A 23,249-nucleotide genomic window follows, 5' to 3' on the forward strand; every position below is an offset into this window, starting at 1 on the left:
GATGAGCCGAGTAGAAAAACCGCTGGCAAGCTAAAAGCTTATTTCTTCCGTAAAGAAGTTAAAGCTGGGGGCAGCGACGAAGAATTCGACATCTACGCCACTGATTCAGACTCTGACCTGAACTAAGGGACTTTGAACATGGGGAATGTTCTGGACTGCTTCTGCAACTGGTTCTGTCATCAACACTCTGCAGCTAACCTGAGAGCGCTATTACACCATGTGCTTGACAGAAAAGTAGCCAACGCGAGCCTTTTCTCTACAGATTTAACCATCGATGAGGATCAACTTTCAAACCTGGAAAAGTGAATGGCTGCTGTAACAAAGACAGGGGGGTACGAACACTGGGATGAAGGGCTCAAGGGGGCCAAGAATGATATTAGGCCATTTCATCAACATCTGTATGACCTTTTACTGAGCATGTTTAATACACCTCTGTTTAATTTTAAAATAGGTCATAATGTTGTTTTATTTACATATGTAACTGAGGTGTGTGCCTACAAGATAAAGAAACAGGTATATTTGTTGATATAGATCAAGTAACCAATCATCTGATTTCATTTTGTCTGGACCGTAGAAAAAATTGTTGTGTATGTTATACTTTTCTCAAATGTCTTAAAAGGGGTATCTGCTCTCCTGAAGTTGAATAAAAAACCTTGTATAAAAACTTTGCGCATAGTGTGGGTCTGTGTGGTTATTTGACAGAATGACTCGGCAAGCTCCCCAAATGCAGGAACTATACTACAACCCAGCCAAGATTGGGGGTTTGGCGGGTAAGAAGGGTTTTCAAAGAGGACTCGCTGAGGCCGGAGTGAAGGTTAATGATGTGGTTGTTTCAGAATGGTTACGGGAACAAGACGCCTATACCTAACATAAACCTCTCAGGATTAACTTTAAAAGAAACCGCGTATATGCAACTGACATAGACTCACAATGGCAAATGGATCTAGTCGATATGTCAAATTTATCAAAACATAACAATGGTCACAAATTGATGTTTATGTGTATCGATGTGTTATCAAAATATGCCTGGGCTCGCATTCTACATAATAAAACAGGTCGGGCGGTGACAAGGGCCTTTGAGGATATATTGTCCCAGGGTCGATGTCCTAAAAAACTGCAGACTGATAAAGGAAAAGAGTTTCTCAACAGAGAATTTCAGAATCTACTGAAGAGACACAAAATACATCATTTCACCACCGGTAATGAGCTTAGGGCATCGGTAGTGGAGAGGTTTAACCGCACCATAAAGACCAAAATGTGGAGATATTTTACAGCGGTCAACACGTTCAAGTATTTTGATAAAGTTCAGGATTTTATCGATGCTTACAACCAAGGGTATCACACCAGTATTAAAATGAAGCCTAAAGATGTTGATCAAAGTAATTCTTTTAAGGTCTATAAAAAATTATACGGACCATTTATTAAGAAGGGAAAAACTACTTATAAGTTCAACATCGGTGATGTGGTTCGCGTTTCAAAGCTAAGGAGTACTTTTGCCAAAGGTTATGAACAAACATTTTCTGACGAATATTTTACAGTTACCGAACAGTTGGCTAGAGACCCACCCGTGTACCGGTTAAAAGACTATGACGGGGAGGATATAGAAGGAACGTTTTACGAAGCCGAGTTACAAAAAATTATTGTGGGTAAAGACAGTGTATACAGAGTTGAAAAGATATTAGCTGAAAAAACCCAGAACCGGAAAAAATATGTGTTGATGAAATGGCTTGGATGGCCTGAAAAGTTCAATAGTTGGGTCCCGGAACAACAGGTTTGCGATATTCAATCCTTATAACAACTTGCCCGCGGGTGTGTTGTGGGCATTACTTTCGATACTCAAGATGGAATCAGGAGGCTTCTACGTGACTCTACCCAGTAACGCCTCTCTCGATATATACCCTAAAAATGAAATATCCAGTTACACGGTACAATTTGGAAAATCTATAGATCTAAGGGGGTCGTGGGAAGTGGGGTTGGCGGAAATACAGTATCCTTACACTTGGGCTGTTTTACAAGATAAGGATGCCACCTTCGCCATTTTTGATGATGTTAAAAAGAGTCAATGGACATTCACGATACAAGGAGGTTATTATGACAATGTGGATAAAATATTAGATGAGATGCATAAACAGTTCTCAGAAGGCACCCTCAACATCAAGCTATATTACAACCCTATTAAAAACAGAGTGTACAAGGTGTCAAAACCAGGTATTAGCATTCAAACCAGCGGCCAACTGGGGCGTATATTTGGGATCTATTCTGACACAGAGAGCAGGTTCTCAGAAGTGGTGGGGCGGCTTTTACACTCTTTATGTGTATACGGATATCATAACCCACCAGAGGGTCGGGGATAGTTATGTCCCCCTTTTGAGAAATGTACTTATTAAAGGTAAAAGCAATGACATGGTCACAATTACTTATGACAAGCCACACTACGTACCAGTCTCAAAGACCCAATTTGACAACATCACGATCGAAGTAAAATCGGATCAGAATATCAACGTACCCTTCCGCTTCAGTAAAGTTATTGTCAAACTACATTTTCGACCCCTGAAACAGTTTGTACATTATTAAAATGGCTACCTCGAGGGGTTATGTAGATCCTAGCGCCTATGTGGATTATTACAAGATGCAAGCCGGGAACGGCTTGCCCGGTTTTGTAGGAGCCCCCACAATGTATGGCGCCGGTCTAGGAGGACTCTTTCATGGTCTCTTTAGAATGGCCGTACCCCTGCTTAAGAGAGGCTTTGCTATAGCCAGACCCCACTTGAAATCAGCGGCTAAAAATATTGTTAGTGACGTGTTCACCAATGTTATGAACCGGGCAGCTAGCCATGAGCATCAGGAGGGTTCGGGTCTCATGGTAATGGCGAGGAGGGGGGGTAAAAGAAGAAACAGCATGTGTCCACCAGGGCGACGAAGATCCGTGGCTAACAAAAAACGAAGAATCTCTCATTCTCCAACATATCGTGGAAACACTCGGAGAAGGAAGCAGCACAAGAAAAAACCTGCAAAAAGAAAGTCTCAAAGAAAGAAAAATAGAGCCTCAGGATACATCTTTTAAACATGTCTTTTGTCAACAGTCTATCGGAAGAATGCGTCAAATCAGAACTGGATCTGTTTACAGTTCCATACACTCAAACGAGTATAGATAAGATCATATATGTAGAGATTCCCCCTCTTTCTGCAATTTCAGACACGGCCCCTCTGGAGTTTTTTATAGCTGGCAATGGCGAGGATTATATTGATTTGAATAACACATTTATTTTAATGAACTGTAAAGTGACTGATTAGGATGGCGATGCAATCGAGAAGACGGCCAACGCTGGGGTCATCAATTAATCAATTACCCGGTGGCCACCATGTTTTCACAGGTGGATGTGACCCTGGGAGATCGGCTCATTAGTCAAAGCAGCAATACTTACCCCTATAGAGCCATGATGGAGTGTATCCTTAATTATAGTGAGGAGACCCTAAGCAAACAGTTCAGCCCCGGCCTTCTCTTCAAAGACATCCCGGAAGCTATGGACGACAAGGATCCAGAGGGACTCAATAAGGGTTTGCAAAAAAGATCGGCCTCTTCAACAGAAGGGAGGACCTTTGAGCTAATGGGGCATATCCATGCAGACATATTTTTCCAAGAAAAACTCATGCTCAACGGGGTAGACATTAAAATTAAAATGATCCGTAGTAAAAGTGCTTTTTGTCTGATGACCCCTGATACGGAAAAATATAAACTGACCATATTATCGGCCTCGCTGTTTGTGAAATAAGTGTCCGTCTCCCCGGCGGTTAAACTAGGACACGCGCTGGCGTTAGTGACGGCAAACGCCAAGTACCCGATCGAAAGAGTCTATATGAAAGTCCACAGTATCCCCGCAGGGACACGGGTGATGAACCAGGAAAATCTGTTTCTAGGACAGCTCCCAAAACAGGTTATTATAGGTCTCGTGGATAATGATGCATTTACCGGGGTTTACAACAAGAACACCTTTAACTTTAAACATTATAACGCGGAATTTATAGCATTGTACGTCGATGGTGTGCAGGTTCCATCCAGACCTTTTCAACCTGACTTTGAAAACGGCAATGCGGTTCGTGAATATTACAGTCTAGTACTGGCTACGGGTCGCCATCTCAAGGATCAAACTCTGCTGATCGATCGCCGGGAATACTGCAGCGGTTACACCCTGTATGGTTTCAACCTGACCCCTGACGAAGAGTGTGGACAACATATTTCACTGATGAAGACGGGCAATATGCGTTTGGAGATGCGTTTCAAGCAGCCTCTACCACACACTGTAAATATGGTCGTGTATGCTGTGTTTGACAACATTATTGAGGTGAATCAGAGGAGAAACGTTCCGTATGATTATTATTAAAATGAACACCAGAGAGCTCAACCACATCATGAATGCCCTGGCCGGCTCACGGAAACTGTTTCAAGGAGTCTACGCCTGCGATCAGCTGCCTAAATTTAAGATCAAGAATTTACCTGCAATGTACATAATCAACACACACCCTAAAAATATGCCCGGAGAACATTGGCTGGCTATTTATCTAAGGGAGGACCACCATGGTGAATTTTTTGATTCCTATGCAAACCCCCCGGATTTCAGACCTTTCCCTCGGAAGATCAATAACTTTCTGCTCAACAACTGTCAAGAAACCATTTACAGCGGTCGTCAAGTACAAAGTCTTCAGACCTTCACTTGTGGTCAGCACTGTGTGCACTAGCACGCATGCACCGCGGGTTGTTTCCGCCCGGTTTCGAACCAGGGACCTTTCGCGTGTGAGGCGAACGTGATAGCCACTACACTACGGAAACCGACCTGTCCTGGTGTTTCGAATGGCTCCCATCGAAGCCGGCTGGTAAAACGCGCACAGGCGTTTCCCGTGGGCCAGCCTGTGAGATAAAGGTTTCTACACTCACCTAAAGGATTATTAGGAACACCTGTTCAATAACCAACCAATCATATGGCAGTTGCTTCAATGCATTTAGGGGTGTGGTCCTGGTCAAGACAATCTCCTGAACTCCAAACTGAAAGTCTGAATGGGAAAGAAAGGTGATTTAAGCAATTTTGAGCGTGGCATGGTTGTTGGTGCCAGACGGGCTGGTCTGAGTATTTCACAATCTGCTCAGTTACTGGGATTTTCACGCACAACCATTTCTAGGGTTTACAAAGAATGGTGTGAAAAGGGAAAAACATCCAGTATGCGGCAGTCCTGTGGGCGAAAATGCCTTGTTGATGCTAGAGGTCAGAGGAGAATGGGCCGACTGATTCAAGCTGATAGAAGAGCAACTTTGACTGAAATAACCACTCGTTACAACCGAGGTATGCAGCAAAGCATTTGTGAAGCCACAACACGTACAACCTTGAGGCGGATGGGCTACAACAGCAGAAGACCCCACCGGGTACCACTCATCTCCACTACAAATAGGAAAAAGAGGCTACAATTTGCACAAACTCACCAAAATTGGACAGTTGTTGCCTGGTCTGATGAGTCTCGATTTCTGTTGAGACATTCAGATGGTAGAGTCAGAATTTGACGTAAACAGAATGAGAACATGGATCCATCATGCCTTGTTACCACTGTGCAGGCTGGTGGTGGTGGTGTAATGGTGTGGGGGATGTTTTCTTGGCACACTTTAGGCTCCTTAGTGCCAATTGGGCATCGTTTAAATGCCACGGCCTACCTGAGCATTGTTTCTGACCATGTCCATCCCTTTATGACCACCATGTACCCATCCTCTGATGGCTACTTCCAGCAGGATAATGCACCATGTCACAAAGGTTGAATCATTTCAAATTGGTTTCTTGAACATGACAATGAGTTCACTGTACTAAACTGGCCCCCACAGTCACCAGATCTCAACCCAATAGAGCATCTTTGGGATGTGGTGGAACGGGAGCTTCGTGCCCTGGATGTGCATCCCACAAATCTCCATCAACTGCAAGATGCTATCCTATCAATATGGGCCAACATTTCTAAAGAATGCTTTCAGCACCTTGTTGAATCAATGCCACGTAGAATTAAGTCAGTTCTGAAGGCGAAAGGGTGTCAAACATAGTATTAGTATGGTGTTCCTAATAATCCTTTAGGTGAGTGTATTTTCACTGACCTATTTTGCATTGCTCAAGGACACATCAGGACACTTTGGAAACTCTTTCAAAGGAAGAACGCCCTGAGCTATGACAAGACTTACACTTACCCCAACAAGGTGATGCTCAATGGCTTGTTCAAACAGCTGCTGCTCGTCTTGTGCCACCATCAGACAATCACAGAGCTATTGTGCCTTCTACACCTTACGGTAGCTTTACTTTAACAATAATAATGACGGCGACCACGACGACAAAAAGAAAAACAAGAACAACAACAACAACAACAAGAACAATAACATCATCATCAGATTTTAATTAAAAGTGGCTACACCAGCGTTTACAATTTCAACCTGTCGACGGACGGACGCTCTGAGTCCAACAATTTCGGGAACTCCAATGAAGAAAAGCCACCTACCGCCTCTGGGGAACCACGAGGGCAAGCAGGACGAAAAGGGCCGGCCCACAGCAGGCTCTTTCCGCCCGGTTTTAAACCGGGGACCTTTCGTGCGTTAGGCGAACGTGATAGCCACTACACTACGGAAACCAACCCGTCCTGGTGTTTCGAATAACTCCTATCGAAGCCGGCTGGTAAAACGCACGCAGGCGTTTCCCGTGGGCCAGCCTGTGAGATAAAGGTTTCTATTTTCAATGACCTATTTTGCATTGCTCAAGGGCACATCAGGACACTTTGGAAACTCTTTCAAAGGAAGAACGCCCTGAGCAATGACAAGACTTACACTTACCCCAACAAGGTGATGCTCAATGGCTTGTTCAAACAGCTGCTGCTCGTCTTGTGCCACCATCAGACAATCACAGAGCTATTGTGCCTTCTGCACCTTACGGTAGCAACAAATCTAACTACTGCTTTACTTTAACATTAATAATGACGGCGACTACGACGACAACAAGAACAACAACAACAACAACAACATCAACAAGAACAACAACAACATCATCATCATCATCATCAGATTTTAATTAAAAGTGGCTACACCAGCGTTTACAATTTCAACCTGTCGACGGACGGACGCTCTGAGTGCACCGATTTCGGGATACTTCGGAAACTCTTTCAAAGGCAGGACGCCCTGCGATCAGACAGTGCCTGCACTTAGCCCAACAAGGTGATGCTGAATGGCTTGTTCAAACGGCTGGTGGTCTTCCGTCACCACCAGACTATCAGAGCTATTTTGCGCCTTCAACTACATAAGAGTAACAGCAATGTCACCGATCCTGCTACGGTCGTATTGCAACAGCAACGACATGTATCGATTTTAAAAGTGTCAGTTCCAGCGCCTCGCAAAGCTACCCTTCTGCGATCATTTGTTCTGAAGGTCAGGATTTCTTGCCACTCCGAGGAAGAGAAAACGACGGCCGGCCATGGGGCAGAGAGATGAGGACGGGTAACACGGCACTGGCACGCGTGCACCGCGGGTTGTTTCCGCCCAGTTTCGAACCAGGGACTTCTCGCGTGTGAGGCGAACATGATAGCCACTACACTACAGAAACCAACCTGTCCTGGGGTTTCGATTGGCTCCCATCGAAGCAGGCTGGTAAAACGCGCACAGGCGTTTCCCGTGGGCCTGCCTGTGAGATAAAGGTTTCTATTTTCACTGACCTATATTGCATTGCTCAAGGGCACATCAGGACACTTTGGAAACTCTTTTAAAGGAAGAATGCCCTGAGCTATGACAAGACTTACACTTACCCCAACAAGGTGATGCTCAATGGCTTGTTCAAACAGCTGCTGCTCGTCTTGTGCCACCATCAGACAATCACAGAGCTATTGTGCCTTCTACACCTTACGGTAGCAACAAATCTAACTACTGCTTTACTTTAACAATAATAATGACGGCGACCACGATGACAACAAGAACAACAACAACAACATCATCATCATCATCATCATCAGATTTTAATTAAAAGTGGCTACACCAGCGTTTACAATTTCAACCTGTCGACGGACGGACGCTCTGAGAGCACCGATTTCGGGCACTCCAATGAAGAAAAGCTACCCACCGCCTCCGGGGAACCACGAGGGCAAACAGGACGAAAAGGGCAGGCCCACAGCAGGCTGTTTCCGCCCGGTTTCGAACCGGGGACCTTTCGCGTGTTAGGCGAACATGATAACCGCTACACTACGGAAACTGACACCGCCACGTCTTGCTTCAAACGGTTACCGTTGAAGCCTGCTGGTAAAACGGGCTCAGGCATTTCAGGTCGGCTAGACTGTGAGATGGCGTCTGAAGTGCCGCGAAAGGATGCCATTTTCACAGACCTGTTTGGCATTGCTAAAGGGCACATCAGGACACTTCGGAAACTCTTTCAAAGGCAGGACGCCCTGCGCTCTGACAGTGCCTGCACTTAGCCCAACAAGGTGATGCTGAATGGCTTGTTCAAACGGCTGGTGGTCTTCCGTCACCACCAGACTATCAGAGCTATACTGCGCCTTCAACTACATAAGAGTAGATAGTAGGGTTTTTTGGGCGCGGCCTATTTTGTTATGACGTATGCCCTAAGCTTATTAATATTCCTACGTCATAATTGGGGGGCGTGATTTTAGGTAGAGTTATTTCCTTAATTATTCCTACGTCATATCCGTCAGAAAGTGTACACCCATAAAACCCTGAACATCAAGGCCACCCATAAATACCCCCACCCCTCTGAAGGCAACGCCCCGAAACTCTCCTCTCTATTTAAGAACCCGCGCTGCTTTTAGGCAATACCTCTTTAATTCTCAGCATCAGAAACATCCCGCTTCTTCAACATGTCCAGCGACATCAACATGAAACCCCGCAAGAAACAATCCCGGGCAAGGGTTCCTGTACTCACCAATTTGAAGATTGAACGCTCCTGGGTGTTGTTCTGGGGGGCTCGACGGGGTTACCGCTTTAAAAGGGATCCCAGCTATGTTGGAGTGGAGCTTTTTGCTTTGGGAGAGAAGGAGGGTACGTTGGAACCTTTTGAGACGGTAATTGAATACTCTTATGAGGACTGGTTGAAGGTGATGGCCTGGAGAGATCTGGGGCTTGTGGATAAGACTCTAGAAGGCTTGCAAGAGGGTCCAAGAGAATGCGAAATGGAGTCTCCGACTCAGGGTTTTGAAAGGTGTGAATGGGAAAGCTTGCAGAACTACGGTAGAGTGGTGAAGAGTCTATCTCTAACTACAGATCGTAAGGTTTTGTTTAGCAGTACCCTGATTACAAACCCTATTGAAGGGGGTGTGGAGGATCCAGAAAAACAGGTTACTGAAATTATGTTTGACGCCGTGGACTGGCCGTTCTTGAAAGAGGTCATAAACTGTATAAATGATGGTTTTGACATCTTGACCAAATGTTCGCAACTGGATTTGGTTAGAAGGAGAATATGCTGGATTATGGATTATATATCCCCCTTGAATGACGACGACGATGATAAAACAGACGACGTGTGGGGTTTTGGAGGGGGGTCTGACGGCTCAGGGGCTACTCTCTTCTAAGAGGGCGGTGTGTCGTGACGTAGTGAAGAGATAGGATAAAAGGCGCAACAATTCAATCATGGTTTAAAATTAAAGAGAATGTCTTACCTGAAAGCTGCGGACGTCGACAGGCTCTACAGGCCTCTTCAAACCCGGGATCACCCCTGGTTCTATTCCCCAGATTTTGTATACACTCTGGAACCCTTTGACTGCGGTTACTCTCCAAGACCTCAGACCCTGGACTGCTTCTGCAACTGGTTCTGTCATCAACACTCTGCAGCTAACCTGAGAGCGCTATTACACCATGTGCTTGACAGAAAAGTAGCCAACGCGAGCCTTTTCTCTACAGATTTAACCATCGATGAGGATCAACTTTCAAACCTGGAAAAGTTAATGGCTGCTGTAACAAAGACCGGGGGGTACGAACACTGGGATGAAGCGCTCAAGGGGGCCAAGAATGATATTAGGCCATTTCATCAACATCTGTATGACCTTTTACTGAGCATGTTTAATACACCTCTGTTTACTTTTAAAATAGGTCATATTGTTGTTTTATTTACATATGTAACTGAGGTGTGTGCCTACAAGATAAAGAAACAGGTATATTTGTTGATATAGATCAAGTAACCAATCATCTGATTTCTTTTTGTCTGGACCGTAGAAAAAATTGTTGTGTATGTTATACTTTTCTCAAATGTCTAAAAAGGGGTATCTGCTCTCCTGAAGTTGAATAAAAAACCTTGTATAAAAACTTTGCGCATAGTGTGGGTCTGTGTGGTTATTTGACAGAATGACTCGGCAAGCTCCCCAAATGCAGGAACTATACTACAACCCAGCCAAGATTGGGGGTTTGGCGGGTAAGAAGGGTTTTCAAAGAGGACTCGCTGAGGCCGGAGTGAAGGTTAATGATGTGGTTGTTTCAGAATGGTTACGGGAACAAGACGCCTATACCTTACATAAACCTCTCAGGATTAACTTTAAAAGAAACCGCGTATATGCAACTGACATAGACTCACAATGGCAAATGGATCTAGTCGATATGTCAAATTTATCAAAACATAACAATGGTCACAAATTGATGTTGATGTGTATCGATGTGTTATCAAAATATGCCTGGGCTCGCATTCTACATAATAAAACAGGTCGGGCGGTGACAAGGGCCTTTGAGGATATATTGTCCCAGGGTCGATGTCCTAAAAAACTGCAGACTGATAAAGGAAAAGAGTTTCTCAACAGAGAATTTCAGAATCTACTGAAGAGACACAAAATACATCATTTCACCACCGGTAATGAGCTTAAGGCATCGGTAGTGGAGAGGTTTAACCGCACCATAAAGACCAAAATGTGGAGATATTTTACAGCGGTCAACACGTTCAAGTATTTTGATAAAGTTCAGGATTTTATCGATACTTACAACCAAGGGTATCACACCAGTATTAAAATGAAGCCTATAGATGTGGATCAAAGTAATTCTTTTAAGGTCTATAAAAAATTATACGGACCATTTATTAAGAAGGGAAAAACTACTTATAAGTTCAACATCTGTGATGTGGTTCGCGTTTCAAAGCTAAGGAGTACTTTTACAGTTACCAAACAGTTGGCTAGAGACCCCCCCGTGTACCGGTTAAAAGACTATGACGGGGAGAATATAGAAGGAACGTTTTACGAAGCCGAGTTACAAAAAATTATTGTGGGTAAAGACAGTGTATACAGAGTTGAAAAGATATTAGCTGAAAAAACCCAGAACCGGAAAAAATATGTGTTGATGAAATGGCTTGGATGGCCTGAAAAGTTCAATAGTTGGGTCCCGGAACAACAGGTTTGCGATATTCAATCCTTATAACAACATGCCCGCGGGTGTGTTGGGGGCATTACTTTCGATACTCAAGATCGAATCAGGAGGCTTCTACGTGACTCTACCCAGTAACGCCTCTCTCGATATATACCCTAAAAATGAAATATTTGGAATTTGGAAAATCTATAGATCTAAGGGGGTCGTGGGAAGTGGGGTTGGCGGAAATACAGTATCCTTACACTTGGGCTGTTTTACAAGATAAGGATGCCACTTTCGCCATTTTTGATGATGTTAAAAAGAGTCAATGGACATTCACGATACAAGGAGGTTATTATGACAATGTGGATAAAATATTAGATGAGATGCATAAACAGTTCTCAGAAGGCACCCCCAACATCAAGCTATATTACAACCCTATTAAAAACAGAGTGTACAAGGTGTCAAAACCAGGTATTAGCATTCAAACCAGCGGCCAACTGGGGCGTATATTAGGGTTCTATTCGGACACAGAGAGCAGGTTCTCAGAAGTGGTGTGGCGGCTTTTACACTCTTTATGTGTATACGGATATCATAACCCACCAGAGGGTCTGGGATAGTTATGTCCCCCTTTTGAGAAATGTACTTATTAAAGGTAAAAGCAATGACATGGTCACAATTACTTATGACAAACCACACTACGTACCAGTCTCAATGACCCACTTTGACAACATCACGATCGAAGTAAAATCGGATCAGAATATCAACGTACCCTTCCGCTTCGGTAAAGTTAATGTCAAACTACATTTTCGACCCCTGAAACAGTGTGTACATTATTAAAATGGCTACCTCGAGGGGTTATGTAGATCCTAGCGCCTATGTGGATTATTACAAGATGCAAGATGGAACGGCTTGCCCGGTTTTGTAGGAGCCCCCACAATGTATGGCGCCGGTCTAGGAGGACTCTTTCATGGTCTCTTTAGAATGGCCGTACCCCTGCTTAAGAGAGGCTTTGCTATAGCCAGACCCCACTTGAAATCAGCGGCTAAAAATATTGTTAGTGACGTGTTCACCAATGTTATGAACCGGGCAGCTAGCCATGAGCATCAGGAGGGTTCGGGTCTCATGGTAATGGCGAGGAGGGGGGGTAAAAGAAGAAACAGCATGTGTCCACCAGGGCGACGAAGATCCGTGGCTAACAAAAAACGAAGAATCTCTCATTCTCCAACATATCGTGGAAACACTCGGAGAAGGAAGCAGCACAAGAAAAAACCTGCAAAAAGAAAGTCTCAAAGAAAGAAAAATAGAGCCTCAGGATACATCTTTTAAACATGTCTTTTGTCAACAGTCTATCGGAAGAATGCGTCAAATCAGAACTGGATCTGTTTACAGTTCCATACACTCAAACGAGTATAGATAAGATCATATATGTAGAGATTCCCCCTCTTTCTGCAATTTCAGACACGGCCCCTCTGGAGTTTTTTATAGCTGGCAATGGCGAGGATTATATTGATTTGAATAACACATTTATTTTAATGAACTGTAAAGTGACTGATTAGGATGGCGATGCAATCGAGAATACGGCCATCGCTGGGGTCATCAATTACCCGGTGGCCACCATGTTTTCACAGGTGGATGTGACCCTGGGAGATCGGCTCATTAGTCAAAGCAGCAATACTTACCCCTATAGAGCCATGATGGAGTGTAAACTTAATTATAGTGAGGAGACCCTAAGCAAACAGTTCAGCCCCGGCCTTTTCTTCAAAGACATCTCGGAAGCTATGGACGACAAGGATCCAGAGGGACTCAATAAGGGTTTGCAAAAAAGAACGGCCTCTTCAACAGAAGGGAGGACCTTTGAGCTAATGGGGCATATCCATGCAGACATATTTTTCCAAGAAAAACTCATGCTCAACGGGGTAGACATTAAAATTAAAATGATCCGTAGTAAAAATGCTTTTTGTCTGATGACCCCTGATACGGAAAAATATAAACTGACCATATTATCGGCCTCGCTGTTTGTGAAAAAAGTGTCCGTCTCCCCGGCGGTTAAACTAGGACACGCGCAGGCGTTAATGACGGCAAACGCCGAGTACCCGATCGAAAGAGTCTATATGAAAGTCCACAGTATCCCCGCAGGGACACGGGTGATGAACCAGGAAAATCTGTTTCTAGGACAGCTCCCAAAACAGGTTATTATAGGTCTCGTGGATAATGATGCATTTACCGGGGTTTACAACAAGAACCCCTTTAACTTTAAACATAACGCGGAATTTATAGCGTTGTACGTCGATGGTGTGCAGGTTCCATCCAGACCTTTTCAACCTGACTTTGAAAACGGCAATGCGGTTCGTGAATATGACAGTCTAGTACTGGCTACGGGTCGCCATCTCAAGGATCAAACTCTGCTGATCGATCGCCGGGAATACTGCAGCGGTTACACCCTGTACGGTTTCAACCTGACCCCTGACGAAGAGTGTGGACAACATTTTTCACTGATGAAGACGGGCAATATGCGTTTGGAGATGCGTTTCAAGCAGCCTCTACCACGCACTGTAAATATGGTCGTGTATGCTGTGTTTGACAACATTATTGAGGTGAATCGGAGGAGAAACGTTCTGTATGATTATTATTAAAATGAACACCAGAGAGCTCAACCACAACATGAATGCCCTTGCCGGCTCACGGAAACTGTTTCAAGGAGTCTACGCCTGCGATCAGCTGCCTAAATTTAAGATCAAGAATTTACCTGCAATGTACATAATCAACACACACCCTAAAAATATGCCCGGAGAACATTGGCTGGCTATTTATCTAAGGGAGGACCACCGTGGAGAATTTTTTGATTCCTATGCAAACCCCCCGGATTTCAGACCTTTCCCTCGGAAGATCAATAACTTTCTGCTCAACAACTGTCAAGAAACCATTTACAGCGGTCGTCAAGTACAAAGTCTGCAGACCTTCACTTGTGGTCAACACTGTGTGTTTTTCTTATATCATAGATCTAAAGGAAGGTCATACCCCGATATTATGGCCTTGTACAGTGAGGATTTAGGCCAAAATGATAAAAAAGTGGCAGAGTTTGTCAGGACACTGTGGACCCCCCCTTATAACACAATGACTTACGACCCTAGCCAGCCATGTATACAGATGGGGTGTTCTTGTGAGGATTTTAAAAGATGTCATGCGTGTTAAGGTGAAAAAATAATGAAAACAGCCTTTGAATCATTAGTTTTGTTTTTATTCAACACAATTCTTATACAAAGCAGGGGTTATGGTATAAATAAATGTACAACATTTGAAAAATAAAAAATAAAAATAAAAAAAATTGTTTGTCGGGTCATTATTTACAGGGGAGACAAATAAAAACATGAGATTAATAAGCTTCCCAACGATGGATAGATCCTGAGGATGGTCGCTCAGCACGGTCAGAGTAATGAGATATCGGAGTCAGATCAGGCTCCACCTCTTTACACAGACGGATTTTTTGTCGCGTTTCCTGGTTAGGAACTGTTGATTGGGGCATGTTCAGACAGGCCATCGCCTGTAGGAAAGCATTCCAGCCTACAGGTCGGCGACTATCGGGTACCTTATTAGTGCTAGTGACACTCTTCAACAAATCAAACATGTGTGAACCTTTGATCAGTTGTCCTTTAAAAACAAATTCACCCTGTTCATTCCAAGCCGTTACCCGCGGTTTCTGAACCATTTTGTGCAGGATATATTCTGCATGTCTTTTGCTTCTGGCCGGCATGTTTCTCAAAACATCCGTTACAACATCTCCCTCTGAACTCTCAACAGGTTCGGTCACCGCAACATCTTTATCAACCGTACCCCCCGCATCAGCCCCAGAACCATTTTCTTGAGAGGCCATGGTTAAAGTTAAAATGTTTTGATCTTTTTCACCCTGTCTAACCAGACGGAGGTAGCGCTGTAACGTGTTGGTATACAACTGGGCTTTGGAATACTGATTTAAATCGGCCCTGGCCTGTATAGCTTTCATTTCAGAGTCCAGGTTGTTTTCGGCCGTTTGTCTAATGGGCTCTGGCCCGACAACATTTTTTCTCAGTTTCTCAAGCTGCTCCTGAGGGATCAAAAACATTTTCTGAGCATATTCCATTATTAACCCACTCTGGAAGCTAGAAGACTGGTTAGGAAAGGCACGGCTATGCTCAACAGCGGTCCTATAAAACCCCCGGTTTGATTAATCTTCTTTCTTTTTCTTTTAATAGAATACTTCTTATTAGCGATGATCTTGATAACCGCTTTTTGTTTTTTGAGTTTAGAATGTTGAGAAGGGGTTAGGGGTATATTACCGCGTAAGATGTTAAAAGCTATTTCACACAGGGTCTCGATCAAATCCGAGGGGGCCCCTGCCAGCACAGCTTTCCTATGGCGCGGGCTCCTCTCAAATAACATTTGCAAAAGCGGCAGATTTCTTTTAATCCGAACAGACATTCTTATTTATTTCCTTTTCTTTAGCACATACACTGCCGGCCAATCGGGCGGGCACAAACCTGTTCTGAGGCGAAAGTCTTCTGGGGTTTGTGCTTTTAAGTCCGCAATCAAGTACCCGTAGGGTTTTTTGGTGGCATCCTCAAATGCCTCCAAAGAGAACTTGGTCTGGTTAGGGTACATTTGACGAGCCAAGACGGTGACCTGTAGTTTATCTCTGGGGTTTTTAAAAATAATTATATCATTGGCATATAAATTAATAGTGCGGCTTTTTTTACCTTGAAAAAATAGATTTTGAACTAAATAAATAATACTTAAATTCCTATGATGAGTGTACTTTGTGAAAGCTTTTTCCACTTCACTGTTGTCACCGGCCTGCTCCATCAGGTCATCAAGGATCACTAGGTTAGTTTGACCGGGCGGGAACAAGTCATCACCACACAACGAGGCGGGGAGACCTTGCACAAATTTCAGATTATTTTTTTTCGAAGCCAAATCATCGTAGAGAGGTTGCCAGCAAGAGTAACACCACACTATGTTGTCAAGAGCTTGGGACACGGTTGCGTCCACATCTTCTATGATGTTCTTTATAAGATAGCTCTGCCCCGAATTGGAGGGACCGGCTATAATACAGGAGAAAGGGTGTTGAAGTCTGTTATCAAAACCACCGCTAATATCCATAAGGCAGAGTGGTATAATCAGTCTTCAACACTCTTTTATTGTACACCACTCTGAACCGTTTGTTTAGTGATCTATTTTCCAACGTGTACCCCTTTTTATTGCGATAGATCTGATTTCCGGCTGTAATAATCTCACGAGGAGGCGCGTCTTTCTCGTTACATAACTTTCTACCAGGGTCGTCAGAGACTTGATGTTAATGAGCTTGTTGTTACAATGGTTCAGAGTGAAACCCTTAACTTTCATACAGGTCTTACCCGCAGCCGTTCTGTATGCGTAAGTCTTAGGACCCCCTGAAACAAACTCCACTATGTGGTCCTGAGGATCTAGTTCGCTCGTTAACTCCCCAAGGTAGTCCCCGAGGGGAGGGACCCAATCCCCTGGCCTGGTGACAAAGATTACAGAGTCAGTATCATGATAGAGCGTGCGTTCCTGCAACTGATCCATTAAGTTGTACAGTTCAAGCCGGGCGTAAGCCGTGGTAAAAACCGCTATGAAAACATTAACGTTCCCCTGTTTGGTGGGGAAATCTTTAGGGGCCCTCCACTGGACCTGTGCCACGTGGTCATTTAAGAATTGAAAGTGTGATACTGCATGTTGTTTGGAAAACATAAATTCTATGAACAGTTCAGGGGTTTTAATCAAGGTTGTGTTTAGACGGTAATTTCTTTCCCCAAACTTACCCCACAGACTGTTTAAAATCAGTTTGGACATTTGTCTCTTGGCGGGGTTTACAGTTATGTTCCCCGGCTCTAGACGGATCCCTTCCTTTTCAAAATATTGCTGAACGTATCGCTCTTTGGCCGCGGAGTCAACACACCATGAGGGATAGCCCGATGCCTCCTGTTTCCCTTTCAGATGGGTCATAATGTAATCAGCAAAAAGAGTATCAGTTTTTTCAGAAAAATGCCAAACCTCATACACCTTACCGACTCTGTAACCTTTCTCCACCGCCTTGTCAAGCTCAATGCTACACCAGACACCCGTCAGCGCTCTCTCTTCATCACTGTGCAGACAAGAGGTAGTTTGATTTTCAGTTTCCACACACGTTCTACAAAGTGGGAACATCAATTTTCCCGAACACCTGTAAGGCAACACGGGTAAGAACAGCTCGCGAGGAGGGTACATGGTGACTTTGATCAAACGAAAGTAATGTCCGATTTCGAGAAAGTCACGATAAACAATGGTTGGACGCCCCACCGGGTACATTTTGGTCTTGTTGACATAAGGGTACAGACTGGTGAAATCATAGTAATCTACTCTCTCACCCTCCTTTACCTCATAATGTAAACAGAGGGCATTGGTACAACCCCCAAATAACGCATCCCGGGGCTCTAGACATTCAGGAAAGTCCAAGGTTTCCATAAACCGTTATACCCCCGCATCCTGTTGCTTCAGGGTCGTCCACTCGTGTTCCCAAATCACCAGCATGTTCAAACCATAGGTGTTTTTTAAAGTTTCAATTCGTTTCTGGAAATCATAGTACATATCACCGCAGAGTTTTAGTGTTACGGGGTTAAAGGTGTTTGGGTCGAAGCACTGAGGACAGCCATGGTAAATACAACCGGCAAACTCATAAGCGGTACGCCGCCCGGACACGTCGCTAAAACCGTCTAAGTAGTAAGGCCCCATTTTTACTTCCCCTTGATTTAAAGCATGTCTGATGAAGATGTTATCCCGGGCACTCAGGTATTCCACCCACTGTATGGAGACAGTCGAAAAGTTCTTTTGTCAAGCACGATAGTTGTCAGAAGTGGTGACCGCTATAGTGTTTTTCTGCAAGAAATTGGACCGATACATTTTCATGCAGAGAGACGCTATGGTCACACTTTGCAAAGGGTTGAGACCCGATGTGTTGATAACCTCGGCGCAGAAACGCACACAGGCTTCTTTAAGGATCACCACATCATTTTTACAATAAGCGGCCATCTCTTCTCGGAAATCAAAAACACCTCCCTTAACCGTATTGTACCATTTAAAGAATTCCTCCCTCTCATGAGACATCATAGTATCAACCCCATAATAAGAGGCGGGCGGGTAGGACCCTTGATAATTTTGAGTGTCCTTAGTATTAAAAAAATGGCAGAACCAACCTTTCTTCTGAGCCTCAAAACCCAGAGCCTTAGGCAAAGCGCTCAATTTCATGGGGAGGAAATTTAACAAGTCTATGTAACGTTAGTTGAAAGCTTCGTCGGTGAAACACATGATCTTGCTACCCTGAGCTATTATTTTTGGGGTCACCCCATTTTCCACCAGATACTTCATCAAAATGTAAGAATCATAACCCTTAGCATTGTGGGCAATAAATGTGTAATTGAGGTATTTTGGACCTCGATACCGCGTAAAGAAATCCCTGACACAACTCTCACCGCTAGCTGACCACTCACGATCCAACATGTCAATACAGTGTATATAATTAGCAACGTGGACCCCGTTTTCTTGCCGGCATTCAAAATCAAAAAAGACATACCAGTTGTGCGGCGGCTCCTTTTTAACCGGCTGAATAAAGCACTGGTGTTCGGACCCCGGGGTTAAATCAGCATTACAGATCCTGCATCTCGGCTCCAGACATTTGTGTGGTTTAACCTCATGAAAACGGTACTGGAGGCAACACTGCGGGCAACATTTAGTTTGATCACAATAACTCCATTTTTTAACCCCTCTCAGCAGCGGCCCTCTGTACCTTATGTTCGGAAAAACAGAACGCTGAGAGACAAATCCTTAAGCAATCTTTACATCGGATGGTAGGGGCCAAACCCTTACGACATTGCGGATTGAAACAGACATTACAGTAACCGTCACATCGGTGCTTAAGCTTATCATTGAAGGCCTTATAACACCAATGACAAACATACGAACAACCCAAAAAAGCCGTCAAACTCTTTATTCCAAAGTAATGACTATCACTTAGGAAGAGAAACAGTGTCTGTGTATGGGTTTCAGGATGTGTCTGAAATTTCACAAATACTTCCTTTACCTCACAACGGTACCACACAACAATTTTTAAAGACAACAACTCCTCAAACTTGGTGATGTCTGAAAAGGCAACCATCTGTTGAGAGTTTAAGCCGGCCCTCTGATGAAGCATTAAAGCCTCTTGCAGAGCTTGGGGTTCAGGCATGTCGGGGGTGAGTAGTTTTATTAAACTGTAAGCAAAACAGAGCTTATTGTCCCCACTGGATCTCACCACTAATTGCCTGAGCTTGGTCCTAATTATGTCGTTCTTCAAGCATTTCGACAGTCTTCTAAGCGCCCCACCCTCAGGGTTACGAACCACATTCATTACCAGAGACAGACTTTCATCAGCTAAGATGGCTGCGTTACTTTGCAATAACGCTTCGATTTTAGCCAGACATCTAAATTATCTCCACTCAGCATTACAGATAGGTTGCTAAACAAATCATTCCCTCTGAGTTCTAACTGTACAACATCTCGAGGTCTGACCCTTTCAGCAACCTGTTCAAGCATTTTCTGCAAGGCCTCGTGTATGTTGACAAATATTTCTGCATAATTGTCACAATTTAAAAGTTCTGCAAAATTAAAACGCTGAATCATTTCAAAATTGTTATAGGCCGGTCTATCTATAATCACGGGATCACTGGTACTTTTGGACACATCATCATTTTGAACAAAGCCTTCACCCCCTACATTCTCACAGAGCATGTCCTCCACAGCCTTATCAGTCTCAGAACCCTCCACATTCCGAACACCCCCACTGCTGACATCTACAAAACCCCCTTTTTGAGGAGGCTCATTTAAAGCCTGTAAAAGTCCTTCAAAGATATCCAACCGGTTAATGTCAAGACCCTCCTCTATAGTGATGGCTGCTTCTGCCGCCATCCTGTGTTCTAATTGTCTCAAATCATTTATGATAGGGGCAGAATTTGGTCGGGGTAGCTCCTCCAAAGCCTCCACCATTTCAAACAAATCGGGGTGAACTAGGGGGTGAACCTCTATAAGCGCTACCGGTGGGAGGTGGTTATTTAGATCATTGACCATCTGTAACAGGTCGGGGTTCACCGGTAAGTCTGTTAATTCACATTCTATCGGTGGTAATTGGGGGTTATTTAAATCATTTATCATTTGTAATAGTTCCAGGTTCATTGGGACATCAGAGGAGTTCACAACAGGGCCGGGGATGTTCTCTCGGGAAGGTCTTTTTGGGGCCCTAGCTTGTTCATAATCCTTTAGTTTGTGAGTTCTTTTACCAAGTCAGGACATTTTTTAATTTATTTTTTATTTTTCCAACAACCCACAATAGTAAGGCGTTTTGTGTCTATTAAAACATTAAATACGGTACAATTCGTTAGTAAGGGTATTAACAAGGATGTTTTGGCTCTCTATCACCAGGTTTTGCCCCACTAACACAAGTCTTTGATTTTGTAACAAAGTATGTAGCAACTCATGCCGACCTTCAGGATGTAGCTCCGGGGGCTGGTGGCCTGGCTCAGCTTCAAAGGATGGTCGCTCCGGTAAATCTCGGTCGAAGGAGGCAGGGAGCGAGCGTATACTCATGGACGGAGACCAAGAAGGCCTTTGCGGTGACACCCTGGCCAAGCGCGGGGTACTGTTCCGCGTTTCTGTAGCCAAGAAACGGGTCTGGGGGGACGATGTTGAAACCAGGCCGTCGTTGGGTGGTGTGTCAGCCCTGACTGACGGCAACCCCTGAGGTTGTTGGATGCCTGTATTTGTTCCGCCCGACAATGCGGCGGGCTGAATCTGGGGTGTTGAATTACCCCCAGAAGGCTGTGGCCTGAGTAGATGTTGGGGGGTCTCCAAGACCACCGTGGGGGATCCTCTCGGTGATCTCACCGGGGAAGATGTTTGATCCCACTTAGACGGGGTAATTGTCCTCAATAGCTCATTCACAGAATGACTATCCCAAGAGTCTTGGGAAGAATAAAAATATACATTACATTTACATCTTTAAACGGTGACAGAAATCAAACTTAAAACAACATGTCCAGGACATTCAAAACCTTTAGCTTTTTTAGACCTTTGAAAATAGCCTTAGACATTCACTACAACGCCTTATTATTTACAGACAATATATTTATTAGGACTTGATAATAAATGTAAAACAGAGAAGCCGCTGTAAATAAACTGTTTCTTAAATGTTTCTTTAAAAACTGTAATATTGTTAATAAAACACACACACACACAACAACATTTCATTTTTAATCGAACCTTCCAAGTGTAAACGCTTCCTGATCCCGGGACTTCCTGTTTCACAAACGTTTTCACGATCTGTTTAAATATTAAATACAATGAACACCTTCAAGCCTTTTCCTACAACCACTTTAAAACAGAAGTATAATAGCGGGATATAAGCCAAACAACTTACTAAACCCTTTCGGACGGCTTTACTTCCTAACCAGACGGTACAGCAATCGGTCATTTCTAAACACGTTCCCCAGAAACAAGCCTAGACCTGTCCGGACTTCTAAAGATCTTTCCCAGAACCCCCCGCCCTACAGGAAACGGTCACCCATCGCTTAAATATTAGCCCTCAACGGGCAAAAAAGCCCTTTTAAAAACATTAAAGTTTGAAAGATCTTACTTACCTCCACAGAATAATCGTTTCTTATGTTTTTCGGCTGGTTTAGCTTTTTGCACCGCTGTGAAGGTAAGAGACATGTTTAACCTTTAACCACACCGCTTTATAAAAAGCTTTAACCTCTTACAGGCTGCAGATATATACTCACAGCTATCAGATACCGGGGCTGACGGCCTTTCAGATTCTTGAAAGGTTACGGTTCTCGAAGGTAAAACGAAACAAGCCCTCGATGTGGAAGGCCTTTCGTTGTCTCGAACCACGTTTCTTAATACTGTTAGACAGGATAATTTTTTTAAATTAACAAAACTGGACTCAAACATCTTACAGAAACGTTATACAAACAAACAGGGGTTTAGTTCTTACCCGGTCGGCAGACAGCCTGTCTAGGGACAACCACTTCTCTTGGTCGATCCTCGGAGACATTAATCACAGGCCTTTCGATAGTTTCTGTGTAATTAAAGAGACCGGCATTAATATATATTAAAACGTTTTCATAACTCTAATGAGCCGCTTCAAAACCACACACACCCATGCATAAGAACCCATGAGCGCAAACACAAAAATCTTACCGTCGTTGTTCCAGATGATCTCCTCAGCGTTGGGAATTAACTCCTGTTGACTGGCTGAAAAATAATTTTACAGAACTTAAAACAGATGTTATAGCCTTATTTACAATACATGCACACAACACGCTCTGAGTCAATGAAAATAATCTGAAGACTTGCCTAAAAACTCGTTTAAATCGAATCGCTGATGTTGTTTCCGGACATTGTTGATCTTTAGTCTTAAATCGAAAGGTCAGTGTGAGTCTGTCGAGCTGAAGACCAGACCTTCATACTTATACTGATGGCCACATGCCGGATCTGCTTGTAAGGCATTGTTCTGGTCTGGCCTTTGTGCCACCCTGTTACCAATTAACATATCAAAACCAACCAATAAAATGACACTGCATCAAATTTCAAATAGAAACCAAGATGGAGACGATCTCTCTCCTCTCTACTCTAAACTTTTATTAGAACCTTTTGGTCTCTCAAAAAAACATTTTTAAGCATCAAGACCTATAGTCAACAACCACTAAGAATATTTCAGGCCTTTATAAGCGCTAAAAAACAACCTGAGCCTAGAAAATAACTATAAAGATCAAAAAGAACTAGCACTTTTACAGTGATTTTTTTATTTATTTTTTATAGCGATGCTTTGTTTGGTATTAAACAAGTCACAAACTACTCA

The 23,249-nt window shown here is 43.7% G+C and overlaps 2 non-coding genes across 2 annotated transcripts; both read right to left on the minus strand.

Moving 5' to 3' along the window:
* Positions 1 to 4,755: 4,755 nt before the first annotated feature.
* Positions 4,756 to 4,828, minus strand: trnav-cac (transfer RNA valine (anticodon CAC)). The gene has a single exon. It is a non-coding gene; the product is annotated as a tRNA-Val (tRNA).
* Positions 4,829 to 8,176: 3,348 nt separating this feature from the next.
* Positions 8,177 to 8,249, minus strand: trnav-aac (transfer RNA valine (anticodon AAC)). The gene has a single exon. It is a non-coding gene; the product is annotated as a tRNA-Val (tRNA).
* Between the last annotated feature and the right edge of the window lie 15,000 nt (positions 8,250 to 23,249).

This window comes from Amia ocellicauda, unplaced genomic scaffold, assembly GCF_036373705.1.
Source record: "Amia ocellicauda isolate fAmiCal2 unplaced genomic scaffold, fAmiCal2.hap1 HAP1_SCAFFOLD_219, whole genome shotgun sequence".
In the NCBI taxonomy this organism is placed as follows: Eukaryota; Metazoa; Chordata; class Actinopteri; order Amiiformes; family Amiidae; genus Amia; species Amia ocellicauda.